This window comes from Amborella trichopoda, chromosome 12 (assembly GCF_054954075.1).
Source record: "Amborella trichopoda isolate Santa Cruz 75 chromosome 12, AtrichopodaSantaCruz75HAP2 v2.0, whole genome shotgun sequence".
NCBI lineage: Eukaryota > Viridiplantae > Streptophyta > Magnoliopsida > Amborellales > Amborellaceae > Amborella > Amborella trichopoda.
The window spans coordinates 40,149,619-40,158,505 of NC_142347.1; positions in this window are offsets into that span (position 1 = coordinate 40,149,619).

Here is an 8,887-nt window from a genome sequence, read left to right on the forward strand (position 1 = left end):
TGCTTGTTTCCAAATATTTGTAAAACCCTCATACAAGACCTTTAATAGCTATATACAAGTTGATTGAGTTATACATCCTCAAGCAACAACTATATCCACCATATGATCCATCCACTTAATGGCATCAACCGTACATATTTCTATTCTCATTAGTTATCATGATGTGTTGCATGATTATCAACCATATCATTAACTTCACATAAATGCTTATAAATTCGTGGACTCTCTCTCTCTCTCTCTCTCTTTCTCTCTCTCTCTCTCTCTCTCTCTCTCTCTCTCTCTCTCTCTCTCGCCAGTGTCATCCAAAATGCATTAGACACTTACACTGTGTAATGGCATCACCTGAAAAAATGAGTCTCGGTCACCTGAAAAAGTGAATAACCATCAAAACTTTGAATCATGGTATGATCCCATAAAGATCATCCAACTGTCCAAACTGGTCATCACAAAGTGAAAAACAATGTCTATAAGATATGCCAACTGGAGGTTATGCTTATGTATTATGCCAAATACATCTATCTTACTTAACCATCATAATGCGGATCACATAGTCAAAAGATTGGTAGTCAGAGCTCATGTTCAACTATTCGAATATCTAGGTTAGCCATCACAGTATAGAACACATAGTTAAAAGACTGCTAGCTGGAGGCCATGCTCAATGAGGTATGGCAAGTATAATTGTCCAGTCTAGCCTCGCAATTTAGATAACAGAGTCAAAGAACTACTAGTTGGCAGAGGTTTCTGACACTTACCCCTCCACAGGACTTTGCCACATTTATGAACCATTAAATGTCCAAATCCATAACTTAACCACCCTCAGAGGGTGCTTACACATGCCACATAGGCATCATCGCCACAAAGGCAGATTTATGCAACACATGCCTCATCGCCACAAAGGCAAATATATATCACACAGGCCTTATCGCCACAAGGCGGATATATGTCACATGGGCTTCATCACCACAAAGGTTGATATACGCCACACATGCAATGGGTTGTCTCATACCATGTTACATAGTAAATAGTTGTGCCACTAAGGCTCACCACAAGAAACCTGTGGATCGCAATCTGATACCCCTTACACACCTTTCATGGGTATTCATGTTGACACCCTTAGTCAACGGGTCAGCTATTGTGATATCTGTGTAGAGATATGTTACTTCTATATCCTTTCATTCCACATACTCTATCACATAATGATATATTCTATCAATGGATATTGTGGTGCATAGGAAATTTAGAAATGCCTATGGCAGCTTGGTTTTCATAATAAATATTGTTGCAGTACTCTCAAACTTGACTAATGGTATCTCACTAATAAATTTTCTCAAATGTTGCTTCATTGGCTACCTCATACAAGGCTACATACTCTGCCACCATAGTTAAATGTGATATACACTTTGGCATATGCCTGCCCCACGATGTACATGTTCCTCCATAAGTGAAAAGGCATCCAGATGTATACATGAATTCATCCTCTCTACCACCCCAGTTAGGACTATTGTAGCTTTGCAGTTCTAATTTACCATCTCCATAGCATGGGTTATAACTTGTGGTCTTTTTGAGGTATCTAGATATTATCTTTTCAATAAGCTAGTATTTCATGTCTGGGTTACTCAAATAACAACTAGCAACCCTCACTGCATATGTAATGTTAGGGCATGTGTAGTTCATCAAATAGTTTAATAATCATACTACTTGTGCATAAGGAATCTTTTCCACAATTTCAGTTTTTTTATCAATTTAGGGCACATGTCTTTATACAATTTTTACCATTTCTCATGTGAGATTCCTATTGGTTTAGATTCATCCATTATAAACCTTTTTAGTATCTTTATAGTACATAATTCTTAGCTTAAGTAGAGTAATATTCTCTTCTTAATTTTCATACAAATAACTTGTTTTAGTTCTCCTAAGTCTTTCATCTCAAACCATGGAGATAACTATTCTTTGATGTCTTTTAATAACCGTAGGACCACTACTTGTAATGATAATGTCATCTACATATAACACCAAAATAAGATGATACTCTCACTACTTTGGGTGTACACACAGTAGTTGTCACTAGTATTAACAAAGCCATACTTATTAGTGCATCATTCAAGTTTAAATACCATTGCCTTGAGGATAGTTTAAGTCCATAAAGGAATTTCTTTAACTGACACATTTTGTTTTCTTGTCCTTTAATTCAAATCCCTCGAGTTAGCTAATAAAATCTCTTCATTTAATTCATTAGTGAGGAATGTTGTCTTTACATTCATTTAATGTATATCAAAGTTATATTGGTTTTGTTTTTGCTAGTAAAATCCGAATATATAACTTTCTAGTAAATAGGGAAAAAGTTTCTTTATAATCTATCACTTCTATTTCAGTAAAGTCTAGCTTTATACCTATCAATTGTCTCATTCGGTTCAATTTCTTAGTGTAGATCCACTTACAGCTAGTGACTATTCGGTCTTCTCGTAGATCCATTAAGGTCCATGACTTATTCTTCATCAATAAGTTATATCCATCTTGCTTTGCCTCTATCCAATTGGATGCATCACAAGAATGTATAGCATATTTAAAGCCTATGGACTCATCAACAAGTTCTATGTTATACTCATAGTAGTCATATAAATAACTAGGTCTTATTGTTTATCTTAGGGTATATCATAATACGAGTATGATCAACACTAGTAGGATTCTCATAAGAATTACTAGGTTGCCCCATTTCTTATTCTTCTATTTATATAATTTTAGGTTGTATGCCAGTCTTAGTCTCATGATCATATAATCTTTTACCCTTAGAGTAACTAGAGTACCCAACAAAAGTGCATTTCATTATTTATGGTGAAAGTTTTTTCTTTATTTGGGTTGAGGATATGAGCTAGACAACGCTCAACTTTAATGTGATCTAAATTACGTTTTCTATTGAACCATAATTCAAAAGGGGTTATATTTGTAGATTTGCTAGGTACTCTCTATTTAATATATAAGTTGAGGCTAGCAAAGCTTCTTCCCAAAATTGTTAAGATACACTAGCTTTTTATATCTTACGATTAACTATTTATATTAAGGTTCTATTTTTTCTTTCATCCATACCATTTTGTTGGAGTGTATACAGTAGTGTGCATTATCTAATGATCTCATGTTCTTTACAAAAATTTTCAAATTCAAGTGAAATATATTGTCCGCTTCTATCATTTATTAAAATTTTAATCTTTTAATCTAATTGATCGTCTAAATTCATTTTATATTCTTTAAATTTTTCTAAAGCTTCACTTTTATGGGAAATCATATATGTATGTGCATATATTGAACAATTATCAATGAAAGTGATGAAATATTCATGTCCTCCAAAGGTTTTAGCATTTAATCTTCCTCAAATATTAGTATAGATTATGTTTAGAACACTTTCAACCCTTATTCATTTTTAGAATGATTTTCTATGTATATTTCATTTTAAAAGGTTTTTCATATTTAAATTTATCTTTTTCTCTATAAGGATTTAGTTTTTCTTTTATCATTCTAAATAACTTTTTTTTTTTGACAATGTTTGTAAAATTTATTGATGTTTCAAAAGATTACAAAAGAGCTACAAAGTACTCAAAACATCATCTGTAACCAGTAAAACAATAAGATAAGCTCATTTTTTGACTAGTTCATTGGCAATACCATTGGCCTCCTGATAAACATGATAAAAAGAAACCCTCCAAACTGCCGAAATATCCAGAATTTGTAACCAACATTGACGCAATTGCTAAGGCATTATTTGTTATTTATTACACCACGAAATAATATTCAAAGAATCTCCTTCCACCATACACATAACATTCACCATTTTATCCATTAAAATCCTCAAGCCTTGCAATAAAGAGGCCACTTCAACTACATTAGCAGACATAATCCCATAAGGTCCTGCATAGCAATAGACCACATTACCATTCCAATCTCTCACTACACCACCCATACCGGCCCTACCTTGATTACCCAATGAGCTACCATCAAAGTTTAACTTAAAGCAACCATATATTTGGAGAGACCATTTTACTTTTCGTCTACATTTACCCCTACCCATCTTAAACATATTTGAGTTATTAGCCACAACATCAATTTCAAGCACTCCCGAACATTCTTTCACAACTGATAACCACTTCCGCATGGCATTGCTTAATATTGAATAAAACCCTCTCACATAGAAGTGTAACCCCCTCAAAGGTCATTTGATTTATGTCCTTCCAAATCCCCCACAACACTGCTCTTCTAAGGATCATCCAAAACTTCATTCCACCCTCAGACAGCAGAACCCCTGAAAAATGAGAAAAAATGCAAACAAAAAAAGATGACACAACCCACACAACTCCAAATTGACAAAAACACCAGCCCCAAACTCTAGATACCAACGCACACTGAATAAAAAGATGAGGACCCAATTCCCCATCATTTTTGCACATTAAGCATACATTGTACAAATCATAAATAACTTTTCATAGTCAATGTGCCCTTATTTTCTACGCTATACATTAAAGCTTTCCTGGTAAGAAGAACAAACAATATGAGATAAATATGCTTTCATTTAATTAATCTCAAGTTTGTACAAACTTCATAAAGAGAGACCTTAGCCACCTCTACACCATCCTTAACAAAAGTAACTTTTCCCATTTTACATTTACTTCAACTCCATTCTTATCTACCTTAGACAAAGAAATTAGGTTACGTTCATGTCGGGGGCATAAAGGACACCATTGAGGATAAGAATGTCCCCACTAGGAAGATGAAGCTTCACGGTCACCCACTAAGTATGTGGATCCAATAGGAGTTTCACATATAAAGCTTCCAATCACCCATTTTTTTCTCTCTAAACTCTATTACGTGTTCTTTGCCTATAGCGATATGCCTTGTCGCACCGGAGTCAATCCACCAATCATCAAATGGGTTGGCTGTAACAAACTATTCTACCACTAAAGCAACATCCTTTGAGTATCTAGGTTATCCTCTCTCTAACTTCTTTGGTGAGGCCCTACAAAATTTGGCAATGTCACAAAGTTTGTAACAATTAGAATACCTTCTCAATGTTTTAAAAGAAAATCATTATTTCTTTGTTTCTTCCTTGCTTTCTTTCTTCTCCGTTCTCTTCTTATTATTAAGTCTAGTTGACCATTTTTTAGTAGTTAAATAAGCTTGTTGTTGAGCTATCTCATTTTCCTCTTTGGCCATATCATTATTTTTTATCCTAAGATGCCCTCTTAAATCATCAAGGGTGTGGATGGTACCATTGTGGTACAAGTTTTTTCTTAATATTTTTTCATGAATTACGGAGGTTTTCTATAATCTTTATGATTTGATGGTGCTCGAATATTAGTTCTCCATAATCAGCAAGTTGATTAGCCATTACAATGATGCCATCAAAAAGTTACAACGTTATTGGTTCTCTCTCATTTTGTGTTGGTTATATCTCTTGTAGTGTTCACGTTTTGTTCGGTGTGCCTTTTCTCTATAGCTTCCCATAAATCTTTGGCATTAGTGTAAGTTTCAAAGACCTTATGTAATCTATCATTAAGACCATTCAAAATAGCACGGCTACATGTGAAATTATCATTTTTCATTTAATGTATCTTTGTATCTCTCTAAGTGTGAATCATCATCAGGTTCAGGTAGGATTTATTCTTCAATTACATATGACAAATCCATGGTGTGCAGTAAATAAGATACTTTACTCTCCCAAAGTGAGAAATTATAGCCATCAAGCTTATCAATATTTACTTAATCAATCAATACAACTCCAGGATTAGCCATTTTTTATACTAATTGAAAATCCCTAAGCTCTGATACCAATTGTTGTCCTAAATACAACAGATTTTTTTGGTTTTCAAAAGTAAATAGAGCTACAACAACATGCACATTGGGTTTGAACTCAACCAGAAAATCAACAAAATATAGCATGCGGCCCTTTCTTGCTCTATAAAAAACAATCACAAATAGTTTGTTGTAAATTCTTTTAAGATTCTAAAAACGATGTAAAAAGATCACTAATTTTATCATGCACAAAATAATCAAAACCCAAAATCGATTGCAACTATTTTAAATCTCATCCAAGAAATGTAATTTCCATCAAGCATATACTCATAAGAACACAATACAAATCACTCTAACAAACTCACAGTAATGCCCTATAATTCACCCCTTCCTCATGCAACCTTTCCCAAACTTCTAAATACTGTTTTGGATACAAAATATATATAAAATCATGGAACAAACTAACTAAAATTGCAGAGACTTGCAAGGCCAGTTCTATTGCCTTTCTAGATAGAGAAAATCATTAGAAGTGTGCTTCCCATGAGTATATTGTAGGAGAGGAAAGATATGCTCGTTGCAAAATAATAATTAACAAATAATCTAGAGATAAAATGTGCTATGAGAGGCCACAAATTGCTCTAATCTTATCATATGATACTGGAGGGCTCTTCTAGAGATGAGAAGCATGTTTTCGTACCCAGCTCACAATGAAGCATAAGAGAGAGAAATAATGTTTTTAGATAGAAAGAAGGAGCTCGTGCAAGGTGCTTAAGCCACTCCAAACACTTTCCTATATCTAACAACTTAAAAAGGCATTGAGAAACAATTGTAGAGAGAAAGGCTAAATATTACCTTTCAACGATCACTTGTCCCTCTCTTTCCGTGGCTCTTTATTTTTCCATCTAAATTTATTTATTTATTTTTTAAACAACGTTTAAGTGGAGTAGAAAAGGATAAGAAATAAATTAAAAATTGGGCCCTTATTTTTGCAAATATTTTTTAAACACATTTTCTTTAAAAGGGTATTGCTCTCTGAACTCATTCATTTTTATTTTTATTTTCATGAAAACTAAATTGTTCTATGTGGGCAAGCACACGATGCTCGCATGACACTTCCACCTTCGAACTTAGTTTTTACATTAGAATTTTATGAGGGTATTGATCTCTGAACTCATTCATTTTTATTTTTATTTTCATGAAAACTGAATTGTTCTATGTGGGCAAGCACACAATGCTCGCATGACACCTCAATCATCCAACTTAGTTTTTACATTGGAAATTTTATGAGGGCAAGCAGAAAACTACATCAAATCTTAAATAGTTAATCCAAATTGGAAAAAATTTATTATTAGGTTGACACATTAAATTGTAGAATTAAAATGCACCTAAAAAATCTTTGGAAAAAAATACTATTTTGATGTTGGAAAACCATCTAATTGTTCATCTCGACATAGAGATATGGATATAGAGAAAAGAAGAAGATCTCAAGTCCAAAAAATAATACATCTTATAACACATTATTTGGACAATCCATTTTCAAGATTTTCATGTGTTTATAGATTTGCTTGATTTAAACTATTTTTAGAGTTTAAAATTTTATAACTAGAGATGAAAATAGATTCCCAAACCATCTTAAAAATTTTCCACACCAAAATAGAATCGTATAGCAAAGTTTGTAGGACCACCTTACTTTGATTGTTTAAGGTCGTAACCTTATGGAAACCCCACCCATCTAAATTTCCTACTTATTTTGATAAATTATTTTAAGGATGTGGTTCTTATAAGGCCTAGGCTTTATAGAAACAAAGTAAAGCCTAACTTGGAATCTTCGTCTAAAAAGCACCTTGTGCATTAGAAATCCCAATGATGGCTCTAAAAACAATTTTCAATACCAACTATGAAATTTGAAGCTAAAAAATTATATAGATCTTGTAGATCCATGAACACTTACTTTGAAGGTAAAATAGGCAGTCTAGATATTTTTAGGGTTTGAAATCTTAAGTTTTTTCACATACATAATGTTTAAGGCCGAGATGGTTGATTTGAAGGTTTTTTAATGCTAGAACAGCTATTGTAGGTAATTTATGAGGTGAGGCTTTCCTTATTTTGATAGGGCTCAAGCCCTATCAAAATATTTTTATTATTTTAAATTAAATACAAAAGGGCATGGTTTGTACAGGGCAAGGTTGTAAACCACCAAAGTAAGGTGTGGCTTTAAATGGTATCGAAAAATATTGTTTCAATACTAGACATGTTTGTGATGACTTGAAAATTTATTTTCATCTCCAATTATAAAATTTAAAGCTCAAACAATAGTGTAGATCGACAAGATCTACGAACACTTGAAAATTGACGGTCAAAAAATGCATTATAAGATGCACTATTTCCAATATTTGAAATCTTTTTTTTTTTTAATGTCCATACACCTTGAGGTAGAGATGATCAATTTGAGGATTTTTGGGCATTGAAACAAACATCTTCTAGTGAATTTTTGAGGTGCACCTTAATTTGATTGTCTAGAGCCTTGCCCTTATATAAACTTTTTTAAATATAAAATCGATAGAATATTAAAGCAAACTGTTCATGTAGGCTGGATCGCAATTATACAATATACGGTCCCAAGGTTTAAAGCATGTATCTTAAAGATGGATGCAAATAGGTGGTCCATCTAATAACAATTGAAACTAATAGTCCAAATGTCTTTTTAATAGAATTATATTTTTAATTTTTTAAAATTTTTTATTTATATTTATGATCTCCATGTTAGAGAATGCATGTCCTTAAAAATCAAGTCCAACAATTCATCTCCAAAATAAAAATTTAAGAGGCGACACATTTCTACATGGACTCATAGAAACCACGTCCAAATATTAAATAGTTAAAGGTCATTTTTTATTAAATAATTAGATGTAATTTTTGATAAATTTCTTTTGGACACGGTTTCTATGGCCAATCCGAATATTACAGAAACGGGCCCGACAATAAATATATTTTTCAAATATAATTTGATCTTAATTTTTAGAGAATATATAATTTTTAAGAGTAATGACACTATGAAACCCTCTCATGAGTAGGACCCCAAGGGATCACCATTAAATTTTGAAATAGA